Genomic DNA, 14,047 nt, shown 5'->3' with positions numbered 1-14,047 from the left:
AAAACAGGCTCCTGGGGGCCTAATTCACTTACACCATGGATGTAACCAGAGCGCCAGCCTGCCAATCCAATAACACAGGTACAACATGGGTGATATGATTTGAGGTCACGTGCCAGCAGCAGTGTTATATATTGTTTTTAAATAGCCTCCTCAGCACCACACAAACACAGCCATGATTTCTGAAAGAAGCAAGCAGTTTGCCTTTGACTGTATTTGAAAAGTCACGTGAAGAGCTTGTAGAGCGGTAGTCGTACAAGAAGGCAGGAGAAAAACAAATGCAAAGATGATTACAGCCTGGTCATTATCATCCCTCAAGTCTAACCTGCATCTCCAATGAAATAATCAAAAGCCTTCTACCAGGAGACAGTCCCTGTCCCAAAGAGCTTAAAAGGGAAGTATAAGACAAAAGATGGATACAGAAAGACCAACGGCGGAGTGCAAGGAAACAATGAGACAATGTTGATCAGAATATTGGTCAGAGCATGCCAGCAGCACTGTCAAGTTTTTTGTAGGCATCCCGGCAAAGTAGAGTTTTAAGAGGGGAAGGAAGATAATGAGTTAGTTTTGTGGGTGTTTACAGAGCGCTTCTTTGAAGCGCATGGGGCAGCAAGGGAAAAAATATAAAGGTCCTTGCTTGAAAATTTAACATGTAGGAAATAAAGGCTCACATAATAGGCTGCTCAGAGGTGAGGATTGACAGCTCAACAGTGGATGAGAGATGGTAGGAAAGGTGGGGATTGACTGGGAAAGGCCTTGAAAGTGAAGACAAGCGGCCAAAAAGACCCAAATGGATCCTTTAAAAATACTAGGGAATAAGCAGACGCAAACACAGCAGGTAGTCCCATAAAAAGGGACCGATATAGCAGCTGGTGATGATTTACATGATTTATACAAAGAAAAGGAGTACTTGTGGCACCTTAGAGACTAACCAATTTATTTGAGCATGAGCTTTCGTGAGCCACAGCTCACTTCATCAGAAAGCTCATGCTCAAATAAATTGGTTAGTCTCTAAGGTGCCACAAGTACTCCTTTTCTTTTTGCGAATACAGACTAACACAGCTGTTCCTCTGAAACCAGTCATGATTTATACAGGGAAAGCTATACGAAGAGAAAAAAATTCCAGAAGCTCTAAGACATGGGTCTAACAATGAAATAGCATCAAGGTGGGGAGGATGGAGTAGCTATTTTCATTCGGACACTGTGTGCTATAAATGTGAATTTATTAGGTTAATATTAAGGAGGACAAACATCAGCATAATCCAGATGATTATATTTTCTCCATTTATGTATGTTAATAATGACAAAAATAAAATAATGGAACAAACAGCCATCAGATGAGAATTTTCGATCCCGATCAAGATTTGCACTGGTGCCCTAAAGGTGGAAGGCTCCACATCCACTACCAGCCACAAGCAACATTTTCCCTCTGCAGCTTTCTTAAGCCAGAGGGACAGCGGAGTGGAAGTGGGAACGCTGAGATGAGGAAGAATTCCGGGAATTCCCCCATACCAACCAGAAAAAAAACCAATTACAAATATGTTGCAAGACTTTTAGTCACATCATGTTTTAAAAAGGGCCATTGTAGAAGACAAACAGACCGTAAAATATGCTGCCACTCACTCATTCCCTTTCTGATTACTCCAGGTGTCCCAGATACAGCACTCGCTCATGGTATCCGTTCCAAAACAGGACAGTCTTTCAACCTCCAAGCTGACAGCAGGAGGTGCTGCTTTCTGGAAATCGTGTACACAAAACAATTACAGCAGAACCAATACACTGGACAGTCAAATCCACCAGGGGACTTTTGTTTTTCAGCTCTTCAGGGTACCTGTCTGTCTTTGTTTATATAGTGCCATGCTCGTCTCCAGAGATTCATAAATGATGAACTGCAATAATTAACCCCTATGCAAATAAAGTTTGCCTGGGGTTCTGTTCTACTCAGTGGGGTTCAGAGCAGTAGTGGGAACAGAGGGGGTTAAATTAGGTTTATCATGACTTGGAAACTGCAAAATCAATTCTCTTTAGTGCTGATCTCTTTCAGGGAGCTCCCCTGTTGCTATTTTCCTTCAACAAGGGAAAAAAGGGGAAAAATACATGTATTCAGCCCTGCTGTTCTACTAGTCTGGCCAGAGAAAAAAGGGAACTTTATCATGGCATCTTCTTATAGACCCAGAACCTATGGCTACTACGAGTCTGGCTGATCAGACTGGGAAGGAGAGGAATTTTTGGAAACCAACAAATGATAGCCAACGAATACACTGCAAGCACTAACAAATATGTGGTCGGAAACAATCTTGCAGTGGCCAGAGATGGACTAGATAAACAAACAGGCCCCCTCCAGCTCTAACAGGCACCCTTCCCATTCACCCAACCTCTAATAACAATATGGACAAAAAAACCTGAGTGCCTAAAGTTAAAGCAGTGAAACCCATATTTAGACAGCACTTTGGCCTGATTTTGACTATGATTGCTCAGGGAGTCTGAAAAAAAAAAAAATAACCTCACCCATTTTATTTAAGTACCTCATCCCCTCGAGCTTATGCATTATGCCGGGCAGACAGGCAGGACCCCAGACCTGTGTTCCCTGTAAGCTGCGTGCTTGGGCGGCATGCAGGAGAGATTCAAATGCTCCTCCGCCCACATTGCTCCGTCCTGCAGCTGCTCCTGGGACTCTCCTGCTGGCTGTGCATAATGGGGGCGGGGGGGGAGGGTGCTGATGTCAGGGCGCCCCTGTACCCCATCTCCGCAAAGCAGGGCAGAGGGGACAGCCTGGCTCAGGAGGACTGTCTGAATGGTGAGTGGCTGAGTGCCTTTCTTAAAGAGACAGTGCACAGTTTCTGAGATTTCCCCAGCAGCTAGCTCATACAGTCTCTCTCTCTTCCCCCCGCCCATGTACCCCATCTCCTCAGCATGGGGGAAGGGAGACAATAGGCCTCAGGACAGAGCAGGAGAGCTTTCAGAGAGTGTCTTAAAGAGACAGCGCACAGCTTTCCCCAGCAGCCAGCACACGCACTCACACACACACACAGCGTCACACACCATCTCTGTGTCTCTCACACACACCCCCTCTGTTACGCACACAGATATACTGTCTCTGTCACACTCACCTCCCAACACATACTTGTATTATTGTTGTTGTTACTTCTTGGTTCCTTCTGCAATGCACATATATTCTCTGTAATTTTATTCTTTCAGAGTGTGTTATTTTAGTGTTTTGACTGGTCTATGTCATAATTTTTATTTCTCTTTTACACTTAAATTTACTTTTTTGGGTAGTGAGTTCTAAAAATGCCTAACCTGTCCTGGCTGGAGTAACTATCCCTATGATAACTTTTTAAAAATATAGATCATATCTAGGTTTTTTGTTTCTACTGGTGGCGCACATCCGCACATACCTCGGTGCACATAACAAAATTTATTCTGCACATGGATGGAAAAAAATTAGAGGGAACATTGCCCCAGACATGGAGCTGGCAGCCACAGCCGGGAACGGATCTCCAGGCAGCCAGGACCCCTGGTACAGGGCAGACAGCCAAGGCCGGGGCCAGGAGAGGAACTGGGCGGCGCTCCCTGCCTGCCCGCCCTCTGTAGGGGCTGGTCTGGTCTCCAGCCATGCCACCCAAAACATTTCCCCCGTGCCCCCCAAAGGGGGGTGCACCGCACCGATTGAAAACCTCTGATCTAGACATTTTTGCAACATCCTTCTATCCACTGCATTCTACATTAATAAATTCAGTGATGTCCTTCCCAATCTACTCAGTACCCTCCCAGCTGTCATTCAAGTCTATCAACACCAGAAACCTGCTAGGATTAGTAACAATCACTTGTGTTTATCACTTTAAACTTACCCTGCTAATGAACTAGGTCAACCTGTAAATCTCAGTTTACGTTATCAGCCATCACGTTAAGATAAACAAGCAGTGGATGAATCAAGTTGTTTCTAGTTAACTTTGGATCATAAGAATTGCCATAGAGTATCAGAGCGGATCATCTATTCCAGTATCTCGCCAGACAGTGGACAGTACTATCTGATTTAGACGGCAGTACAAGAAATCCCATAATGAACAATTATGGAAGAACTTTACTCCTGGGGGAATTCTGAACCAAAAAATTAAAAATTCTGTGCACATTTTAAAATTCCACAAAATTCTGCATATATTATTTGCCAAAATAACACAATATAATCACGCCCATTTCAATTATTTTGGTAATTTATTTCAAAATGTCAGCAAGTACGTCTGTAACAAAACAGAGGACAAAAAAGATTCAAAAGATGTTTTTTGACAAATAGATTCTTTACTAAGGTATATTAATACAGAACTCTGAGTAATGATTCAATACACACACAATACAACATAATTCCCGCACTGCTTCTTGGGGGAGTCAGGGGTAACGGAGGAGCTGAGGGAGAGGGAAGTAATTGCTGGTCTGGATCCTGGAAGTGAACCTGGAGGATTGTTGGGTTTGGGTGGGAGAAGTATGAAACAGTTGGGGGAGGGTTTGGGGGTGCGTGTGAATTGTTAGGGAGTTGGAGACCCTCTCCCATGCAGACCCTGGCTGACCTCTAGGCCTCTCCTATTCAACAAGGCACATCTATCAGCCAAACTGTGTTAGCCCTAAACACACAAATAAGCAAAAAAGACAGCCCCTAGAAACACAGATTTCATTCTGCAGTTTATGGGAAGCAAAGAAAATGTGTATCTACAGATTTTAAGACCATTAGAAAAAAAATCAAGACTTCTGTAGTGTGTACACTAAGCTGAAAATTCAGCAAACTTTCCAAATAAAGCTCTGTGCAACACTACTCATAATACTCAGGTATTAAGAATGCAGCTATAATGATTTATTTATCTCACACAGCAGCAGGACTTCACACAAAACCACAAGGGACCCAATGCAATGACAATCTTCTCTGTTAATTCAGGAACTATATTTTATTGAATACTTAAAATGTGGTTAAATGCTAACAAAATGACATCACACCATGAGGTTCTATAAATTATTCTCTCTCAGTATTTCCCTACCTGGGAGGGCCAAATGAAGTGCGTTGAGATTCCTGAATAAAAGGCATGAGAGAAGTGTAAAGGATTGTTCAAATACCAAGCTCCGGTTACAACTCAAAAGATAACTGCTAGATCTACAAACTCCATCTAAGATCTGACCATGCAGCCTGGCCTTTTAAGCCTCACCTGCACCAAGGAAATTTTGCAAACACTGCCCACCATGAACACTGGGTCAGCTCCACTGCTTTTAGCAATGATGCCTTCCTGTAGACAAGCTGTCCCATGCATTTTAAGCACCATGCTGATGAGATGTGCTCTGATAAAAACACTAGCAGATGCAAACCGCAGCTAGCAACAGCGAAAAACTTTTCGCAAGCACTCCCTTTTCCCTTAAATCATTACCACTAAATCATTACCAGTAGCCAAGACATGAAGGCTGGAACTCAGCTGACAATTCAGTGAGTGACACATGAGCAAAACAGACTTCAGGTCACTCGCCCACCATGGTAGTGGCTCTGCAGAGCTAACCAGTAGGAAAACATGTTTTTGTGTTGTGAAGCGAGCAGATGTGAGTCAAGTGACACTGAGTAAGGACTTACACCATTCTCTGACCACAGCTACACTTTGAAGAGGAAATAAACGTATACAAGTGAAATCATGATGCACTAACATATGCAGGATAACAGACTGTCACATACAGCAAATCACCTATTATCAATACCTGCTAGCAGTGATTTTCAAAGCTGCCTCGGGGATTCAGACACATGGAGAAGTTTTCTAAGGCACAGATGGAGGTTAGGTGCCGAACCCTTATTTGTACCTTTGAATACATCCCCTATTATGATACAAATTTCAGTGGAATTTGTGCATCTACATCCCCTACGTGGCTTTGGAAAAAAAGTCACCCTTTATGTCTACACAAGTGCAAGGCTGGAAAAAGGCAGAACATCATGAAGCAGGCACATAGTTAACATAGTTTGAGGGTAATAACAACTGGTCAGCCTCTGGAAGAAGTCACCAAACTGTGGAGCGTGCCCCCTCATGGGGGCATGGAGGAAAGTTTGTGGGGGCACAGCTGGGCCCAGGCCAGCCCCCACAGTGGGTAGGGAAGCAGCACCATCCTGCCCTGCTCCGCTTCTAGCTCTGCTCTGGCCCCGTCCATACCCACGGCCCCAGCTCCCAGGCCTACCCGCAGACGCATCCCCCAACAGTGGCCTGGCAGTGGCTCCAACCCCGGCCCTACCCCCAGAATCGGCCCCTGACTGTGGCTCCATTCCTGGCCCCAGCCATGCTCCCTGCCCCAGACCCGTCCCACCAGCTGCGGCCCCAGCCTCAGCCCCCCCCCCACGCCCCTTACTCCTATTCACATCCCCCCAACCCCCAGGAGCCACGCCCCCACTCCTGGCAGCACAGAGGCAGCGGAGAGGGGTAAGGGGGCGCATGACCCTGAAAAGTTTGGGGACCACTGGCCTATCGCTTCTTCCATCTTGATGATCACCTGTTCTGTTCATTCTCTCTGGGGCACCTGGCACTGGCCACTGTTGGAAGACAGGATACTGGACTAGACGGACCTTGGGTCTGATCCAGTCTGACAATTCCTATGTCCTTCTAATTACCAAATTCACTGTACCACACAGAGAAAGCAAGATGCCAATCCGCTCCTTATCACCCTATGTAACTACAATTCTGTATTTTATTATAATGACAATGTTTTGTGCTTAACACATTTGCCCCTAAGATTTGTTAAGTACATATATTTACGCTTGGCAGAATTCACTTTTTTTTATAATTTTGATAGATAATATTGATGTTTACTTCTAAGCATTTTTTTTTCTTTTTATCAATTTAAATTTTCACAGTTCCAGGAAATTATGGTGGGAGGTGAGACAAAAATTATTTAATGACAGTAGACATTGAGATTCAAAATGTTAAAGCTTAACTGTTAAAATATAAATTGTCAACATCACATCAAAATATAAAAAGTAAATATTCTTAAATCAAATGTTATTAAATTCTCAAGAAGCATTTTTCTTACTTTCCTTATCTATAAATTTCAATTATTATAAAAATTTTTTGTGTTTGTGTATATATATATATATATATATATATATAAAGTGAAATGGACATTTTCTGACACTTACCGATAAAAATCCAATCCTTCCTAGACTACATATAGTATTGAGACTGAGTAATACAAAGTTAGGCTGCACATTGGAGTTACTCTTGCCAGCATTATCACTTCAATGCTTAAATAAAAAAAAAGCTGTCGTTCTCTGACAGCAAACTTAGGTGGGATGGAATAAGTGGTTATTACAGGCAAAAGTTTGTGTAGCTGCTGATGTACTTGAGACGGGAGTAAAAACGTAGTTTACATCAGATAGGAAATTCTACCTCGCCATACCTCCTGACAATTCACTAATTTTCATAACATTTCAAGTTGCCTTTCTGCAAACTTATCTTTTACCATTTTGGTGAAACAGCGAAGCGACTGTAAATTCCTGTGGATTGGTAAATGTCACGAGCACAATTCAGCTGTTCTTGAAAAATTCTTTCATAAACATTTAAAAGGACAATTAATCAAATGCAATGTCATGTGCTAAAGGTCTGCGGCTGAGCCTGGTCTGTGTAACAGAATGCCCCAAATTATCTGCTAGATGGAGGTTGTGATCCAATTTCCTCTCTGCATTTCGGGGGGGTGGGAAGGGGTGAAAAAGGAAAAAAAAAGGAAACTAGCTTCAAATACGTCCAGAGGCAGCCATGCTATAAGAGACCGACAATTATTTTTTTGAAAACAGAAAGCCCGAAAATAAATCCTAAGCTGCCTCCATTGTGGTGGAATGAGCAGGAGTAAATGCTCAGACCAGAGGATGCCCATGTATTTGGAAAGGTGTGGAAGAAGTAAATCTCTGATAAGTCATCCAAATAGCCTACAAAAAAAACAAAACAGTGAAAGAGCCAAAATTTCTTGAAGTTCCCACTCTAAAGAGGTGCTGAAAAAGGCAGGGAGAGATCTTTACCACCAGCAAACAGCTTACCATGTATTGAAGACTCACCACCTTCTTTTGCAACTGGCAAGCAGGCAGAAGGACACAGCCTGCTCACCCCATATTCCAGAATATGGTGGTAGATGTTGAAAGTGGTTGGACTCAGAGGTGTCCTTCTGTATGCCTGCCAGTTGCATGCTCATTCCACCATTATGGACGCAGTTTAGGATTTATTTTGGGGCTGTTATTCAAAAATATAATTTTCAGTCTCTTACAGCACGGCTGCCTCCAGACTGATTTGAAGCAGGCTTTTTTTCGTTTTCTTTTTCACCCCATCCCAACCTCCCAAATGCAGAGAGGAAATTGGATCACAACCTCCATCCAACAGATAATTTAGGGCATTCTGTTGCACAGACCAGGCTCCACAGCAGACCTTTAGCACATAGCACTACATTTGATTTATTGTTCTTTTAAATGTTTATGAAGGAATCTTACAAGAGTAGCTGAACTGTGCTTGTGACATTTACCAATCTACAAGAATTTACGGTCGCTTTTAGCTGTTTCACCAAAACTGAAAAAGATACGCATGTGAAAAGGAAACCTGAAATTTTACAAACATGAGTGAATTGTCAGGAGGTACAGAGTGGTAGAATTTCCTCATTTCTTCTGCAATTGGCAGGCATGGAGAAGGACATACCCTGCTCATTTCCCATTCCAGAACTTGGCAGCAGATGTTGAAAGTGGTTGGACTTCAGTCATTAGCTGAAGTTAACCAATAACTGCTTTCTCTTCCTCTCCAGCTAGTCCCAATAGCTGATGCGATCCTTCCAGTCACTGTATGGAAATGGTAAAGCTTAAAAAAGATTTATCTATATCTCTATGGAGAGACACAGACGGGGATATATAATCAATGACCAGAGCTAATTTTCTTTTACATAGCCATGCCCCAGATCCATTTCCTCTACTGCATCCAAACCCATCAAAGATGTTAGCGAACCGATCACGAACAGTCACACGAACAGATCTTGCTAGTATGGCCTTTAAGAGCTTGAGCCTTCACCATTAACTGAAGTGCAAACCTCAGAGGTTGGAAGAACACACTGCACAGGGAATTAGTAACATAATACATAATAGTTCACCTCTAGGTCATCAATTCATGTCTGTCCATGATCAGGAGAGACTAAACACAGTTCAGTGTCTGGTGATCATAGAATATCAGGGTTGGAAGGGACCTCAGGAGGTCATCTAGTCCAACCCCCTGCTCAAAGTAGGACCAATCCCCAATTAAATCATCCAAGCCAGGGCTTTGTCAAGCCTGACCTTAAAAACCTTAGAAGAAGGAGATTCCACCACCTCCCTAGATAACGCATTCCAGTGCTTCATCACCCTCCTAGTGAAAAAGTGTTTCCTAATATCCAACCTAAACCTCCCCCACTGCAACTTGAGACCATTACTCCTTGTTCTATCATCTGCTACCACTGAGAACAGTCTAGAGTCAACCTCTTTGGAACCCCCATTCAGGTAGTTGAAAGCAGCTATCAAATCCCCCTCATTCTTCTCTTCTGCAGGCTAAACAATCCCAGTTCCCTCAGCCGCTCCTCATAACTCATCTGTTCCAGTCCCCTAATCATTTTTGTTGCCCTCCACTGGACGCTTTCCAATTTTTCCACATCCTTCTTGTAGTGTGGGGCCCAAAACTGCACACAGTACTCCAGATGAGGCCTCACCAATGTCGAATACAGGGGAACAATCACGTCCCTCGATCTGCTGGCAATGCCCCTAGTTATACACCCCAAAATGCCGTTAGCCTTCTTGGCAACAAGGGCACACTGTTGACTCATATCCAGCTTCTCGTCCACTGTAAACCCTAGGTCCTTTTCTGCAGAACTGCTGCCGAGCCATTCGGACCCTAGTCTGTAGCTGTGTATGGGATTCTTCCATCCTAAGTGCAGGACTCTGCACTTGTCCTGTTTGAACCTCATCAGATTTCTTTTGGCCCAATCCTCCAATTTGTCTAGGTCCCTCTGTATCCTATCCCTACCCTCCAGCATAGCTACCTCTCCTCCCAGTTTAGTATCAGCTGCAAACTTGCTGAGGGTGCAGTCCACGCCATCCTTCCAGATCATTAATGAAGATATTGAACAAAACTAGCCCCAGGACTGAACCTTGGGGCACTCCGCTTGATACTGACTACCAACTAGACATGGAGCCATTGATCACTACCCGTTGAGCCCGACAATCTAGCCAGCTTTCTATCCACCTTATAGTCTATTCATCCAGCCCACACTTCTTTAACTTGCTGGCAAGAATACTGTGGGAGACTGTATGAAAAGCTTTGCTAAAGTCAAGAAATAATACGTCCACTGCTTTCCCCTCATCCACAGAGCCAGTTATCTTGTCTTAGAAGGCAAATAGATTAGTCAGGAATGACTTGCCCTTGGTGAATCCATGCTGACTGTTCCTAAACACTTTCCTCTCCTCTAAGTGCTTCAGAATTAATTCCTTGAGGACCTGCTCCATGATTTTTCCAGGGACTGAGGTTAGGCTGACTGGCCTATAGTTCCCAGGATCCTCCTTCTTCCCTTTTTTAAAGATGGACACTACATTAACCTTTTTCCAGTCATCCGGGACCTCCCCCAATCATCATGGGTTTTCAAAAATAATGGCCAATGGCTCTGCAATCACATCCGCCAACTCCTTTAGCACCCTCGGATGCAGCACATCCAGCCCCATAGACTTGTGCTTATCCAGCTTTTCTAAATAGTCCCAAACCATTTCTTTCTCCACAGAGGGCTGATCACCTCCTCCCCATGCTGTGCTGTCCAGTGAAGTAGTCTGGGAGCTGACCTTGTTCATGAAGACAGAGGCAAAAAAAGCATTGAGTACATTAGCTTTTTCCACATCCTCTGTCACTAGGTTGCCTCCCTCATTCAGTAAGGGGCCCACACTTTCCTTGACTTTCTTCTTATTGCTAACATACCTGAAGAAACCCTTCTTGTTACTCTTAACATCTCTTGCTAGCTGCAACTCCAAGTGTGATTTGGCCTTCCTGATTTCACTCCTGCATGCCTGAGCAACATTTTTATACTCTTCCCTGGTCATTTGTCCAATCTTCCACTTCTTGTAGGCTTCTTTTTTGTGTTTAGGATCAGCAAGGATTTCACTGTGAAGCCAAGCTGGTCGCCTACCATATTTACTATTCTTTCTACACATCGGGATGGTTTGTCCCTGCAACCTCAGTAAGGATTCTTTAAAATACAGCCAGCTCTCCTAGACTCCTTTTCCCCTCATGTTGTTCTCCCAAGGGATCCTGCCCATCAGTTCCCTGAGGGAGTCAAAGTCTGCTTTTCTGAAGTCCAGGGTCCGTATTCTGCTGCTCTCCTTTCTTCCTTTTGTCAGGATCCTGAACTTGACCATCTCATGGTCACTGCCTCCCAGGTTCCCATCCACTTTTGCTTCCCCTACTAATTCTTCCCCGTTTGTGAGCAGCAGGTCAAGAAGAGCTCTGCCCCTAGTTGGTTCCTCCAGTACTTGTACCAGGAAATTGTCCCCTACACTTTCCAAAAACTTCCTGGATTGTCTGTGCACCGCTGTATTGCTCTCCCAGCAGGTATCAGGGTGATTGAAGTCTCCCATGAGAACCAGGGCGTGCGATCTAGTAACTTCCGTTAGTTGTCGGAAGAAAGCCTCATCCATCTCATCCCACTGGTCTGAGGGTCTGTAGCAGACTCACACCACGATAACACTCTTGTTGCTCACACTTCTAAACTTAATCCAGGGACTCTCAGGTTTTTCTGCAGTTTCATACCGGAGCTCTGAGCAGTCATACTGCTCTCTTACATACAATGCAACTCCCCCATCTTTTCTGCCCTGCCTGTCCTTCCTGAACAGTTTATATCCATCCATGACAGTGCTCCAGTCACGTGAGTTATCCCACCAAGTCTCTGTTATTCCAATCACATCATAATTCCTTGACTGTGCCAGGGCTTCCAGTTCTCCCTGCTTGTTTCCCAGGCTTCTTGTCTTTATGTATAAGCACTTAAGATAACTCGCTGATCGTCCCGCTTTCTCAATATAAGGCAGGAGCCCTCCCCTCTTGCGCTCTCCTGCTCGGGCTTCCTCCCGGTATCCCACTTCCCCACTTACCCCAGGGCTTTGGTCTCCTTCCCCCGGTGAACCTAGTTTAAAGCCCTCCTCACTAGGTTAGCCAGCCTGCTTGCGAAGATGCTCTTCCCTCTCTTCGTTAGGTGGAGGCCGTCTCTGCCTAGCACTCCTCCTTCTTGGAACACCATCCCATGGTCAAAGAATCCGAAACCTTCTCTCCGACACCACCTGCGTAGCCATTCATTGACTTCCACGATTTGATGGTCTCTATCCGGGCCTTTTCTTTCTACAGGGAGGATGGACGAGAACACCACTTGAGCCTCAAACTCCTTTATCCTTCTTCCCAGAGCCATGTAGTCTGCAGTGATCCACTCAAGGTCATGCTTAGCAGTATCATTGGTGCCCACATGGAGAAGTAGGAAGGGGTAGCAATCCGAGAACTTGATGAGTCTCGACAGTCTCTCCATCACATCGTGAATCCTAGCTCCTGGCAAGCAGCAGATGTGATGACAAGCGTACAGTTAGCATCAGTCTAGCAGACAAGTGTCCAGACCATACATACCATCATTGCAATTATCACTAACTGGCACCTTTGTTGAAATTCTCATCAAAGGCCAAGGGAAAAAATGGGCATGAAAACTCTCACTCTAGAGATGTCCTTTCCAGGCTGGGGTTGGAGCACATTGGCTGAGCAGTGCGAGGCATCTTGCAGATGTTGAGGTAACTTTCTGTGATGTTCCTATTCTGTGAATACAGCTGGTCAAAACATTTTGACTTTTCTAACAACAAAAGATTCAGAATTCCCCTGTTCCCATTCTTTGAGCAGTGCTAGCTCTAGATTTCAGCCTTGAAGAATGACCATCTGGGACTTTTTTTCAGCACTAAATTCACTTGCATGAAAAGACCCATAATTTACTATAGTACGTACTGCTAAAACAACCACTGAGAACATTGCTAGCGCACTGTATTCCATTTAGACTATCAGGTTGTAATAAGGATATTGATAAACTGAAGACAACAGAAAGGCAGCAAAAATATTTTTTACGTCACTTGCTTAAAAGGGAACTAATCACATGTTATTTAGGTTCCCTTCAGACCAGCTTTCAGTCTAGAACAGAGAACATGCTGGTCTCAATAGTTTAAGACCTCCTTCCAGCAATGTGCAAAGGTCAGATTCTGGAGTCCTGCGAGATAATCAGCTGAACATGAGCTTCCATTGCACCACTGTGGCCAAAAGAGTTAAGGTGAACCTGGGATCTATAAATAGGTGAATATTGAGTAGGAACAGGGAAGGCATATTGATTACCTCTGCATTTACTACTGGTGGAACCAGTCCTGGAAACAGTTCTGGTGTCCACAATTCAAGGAGGAAGTTAATATATTGGAGAGGGTTCAGAGAAGAGCCACAAGAATGATTAGAGGATTAGAAAACATGCCCTATAGTTAAAACTCCAGGAGCTCAATTTATTTAACTTAACTAATATAAGGCTCAAGGGTGACTTTTGATTACAGTCTGTAAATACCTCCATGGGGAACAAATATTTGACAGCGGGCTCTTCAGCCTAGCAGAGAAAGGCATAACACAATCCAGTGGCTGGAAGTTGAAGCTAGACAAATTCAGACTGGAAATATGGTATGAATTTTTTAACAGTGAGGGTAATTAGCCATTGGATCAATAAAAGATCATTTCTATTTGAACTAGAGAATAAGTTAGAGAAGTCCTATTTTCTGTGCTATACAGGAGGTCAGACTAGATGATCACACTGGCCCCTTCTGGCTTTATAATCTCTGAATCTCTACGTGGATTCTTTTAGACCCATCAGCTGCCTTTGATACTGTTGGCTATGAAATTTTCTTAACTTCCCTGCAAATCTTGAATTTGAAGAGATCACACTTAGTTTATTCTTTCCGCCTGAAGCTAGAGGGTAGCATTGCTCAAGTACTCATAAGCCTTGA

At 44.0% G+C, this 14,047-nt stretch overlaps 1 protein-coding gene across 8 annotated transcripts in view; it reads right to left on the bottom strand.

Annotated features, from left to right (window-relative positions):
* The window catches only part of TSNARE1 (t-SNARE domain containing 1), a 719,956-nt gene that overhangs the window by 663,260 nt on the left and 42,649 nt on the right, over window positions 1-14,047 (bottom strand). For 2 of the 8 annotated variants that reach the window (XM_048841782.2, XM_048841781.2), the window contains exon 2: window positions 1,621-1,733. The exons of the other annotated variants lie outside the window; for them this stretch is intronic. The gene's annotated coding sequence lies outside the window, so the exon portion shown is untranslated. The remainder of the gene's footprint in view (window positions 1-1,620; window positions 1,734-14,047) is intronic. 8 annotated transcript variants of the gene reach the window in all.

The sequence above is a fragment of the Caretta caretta genome, chromosome 2 (genome assembly GCF_965140235.1).
Source record: "Caretta caretta isolate rCarCar2 chromosome 2, rCarCar1.hap1, whole genome shotgun sequence".
Lineage (NCBI taxonomy): Eukaryota > Metazoa > Chordata > Testudines > Cheloniidae > Caretta > Caretta caretta.
This window is presented reverse-complemented; position numbering and strand designations above follow the sequence as displayed.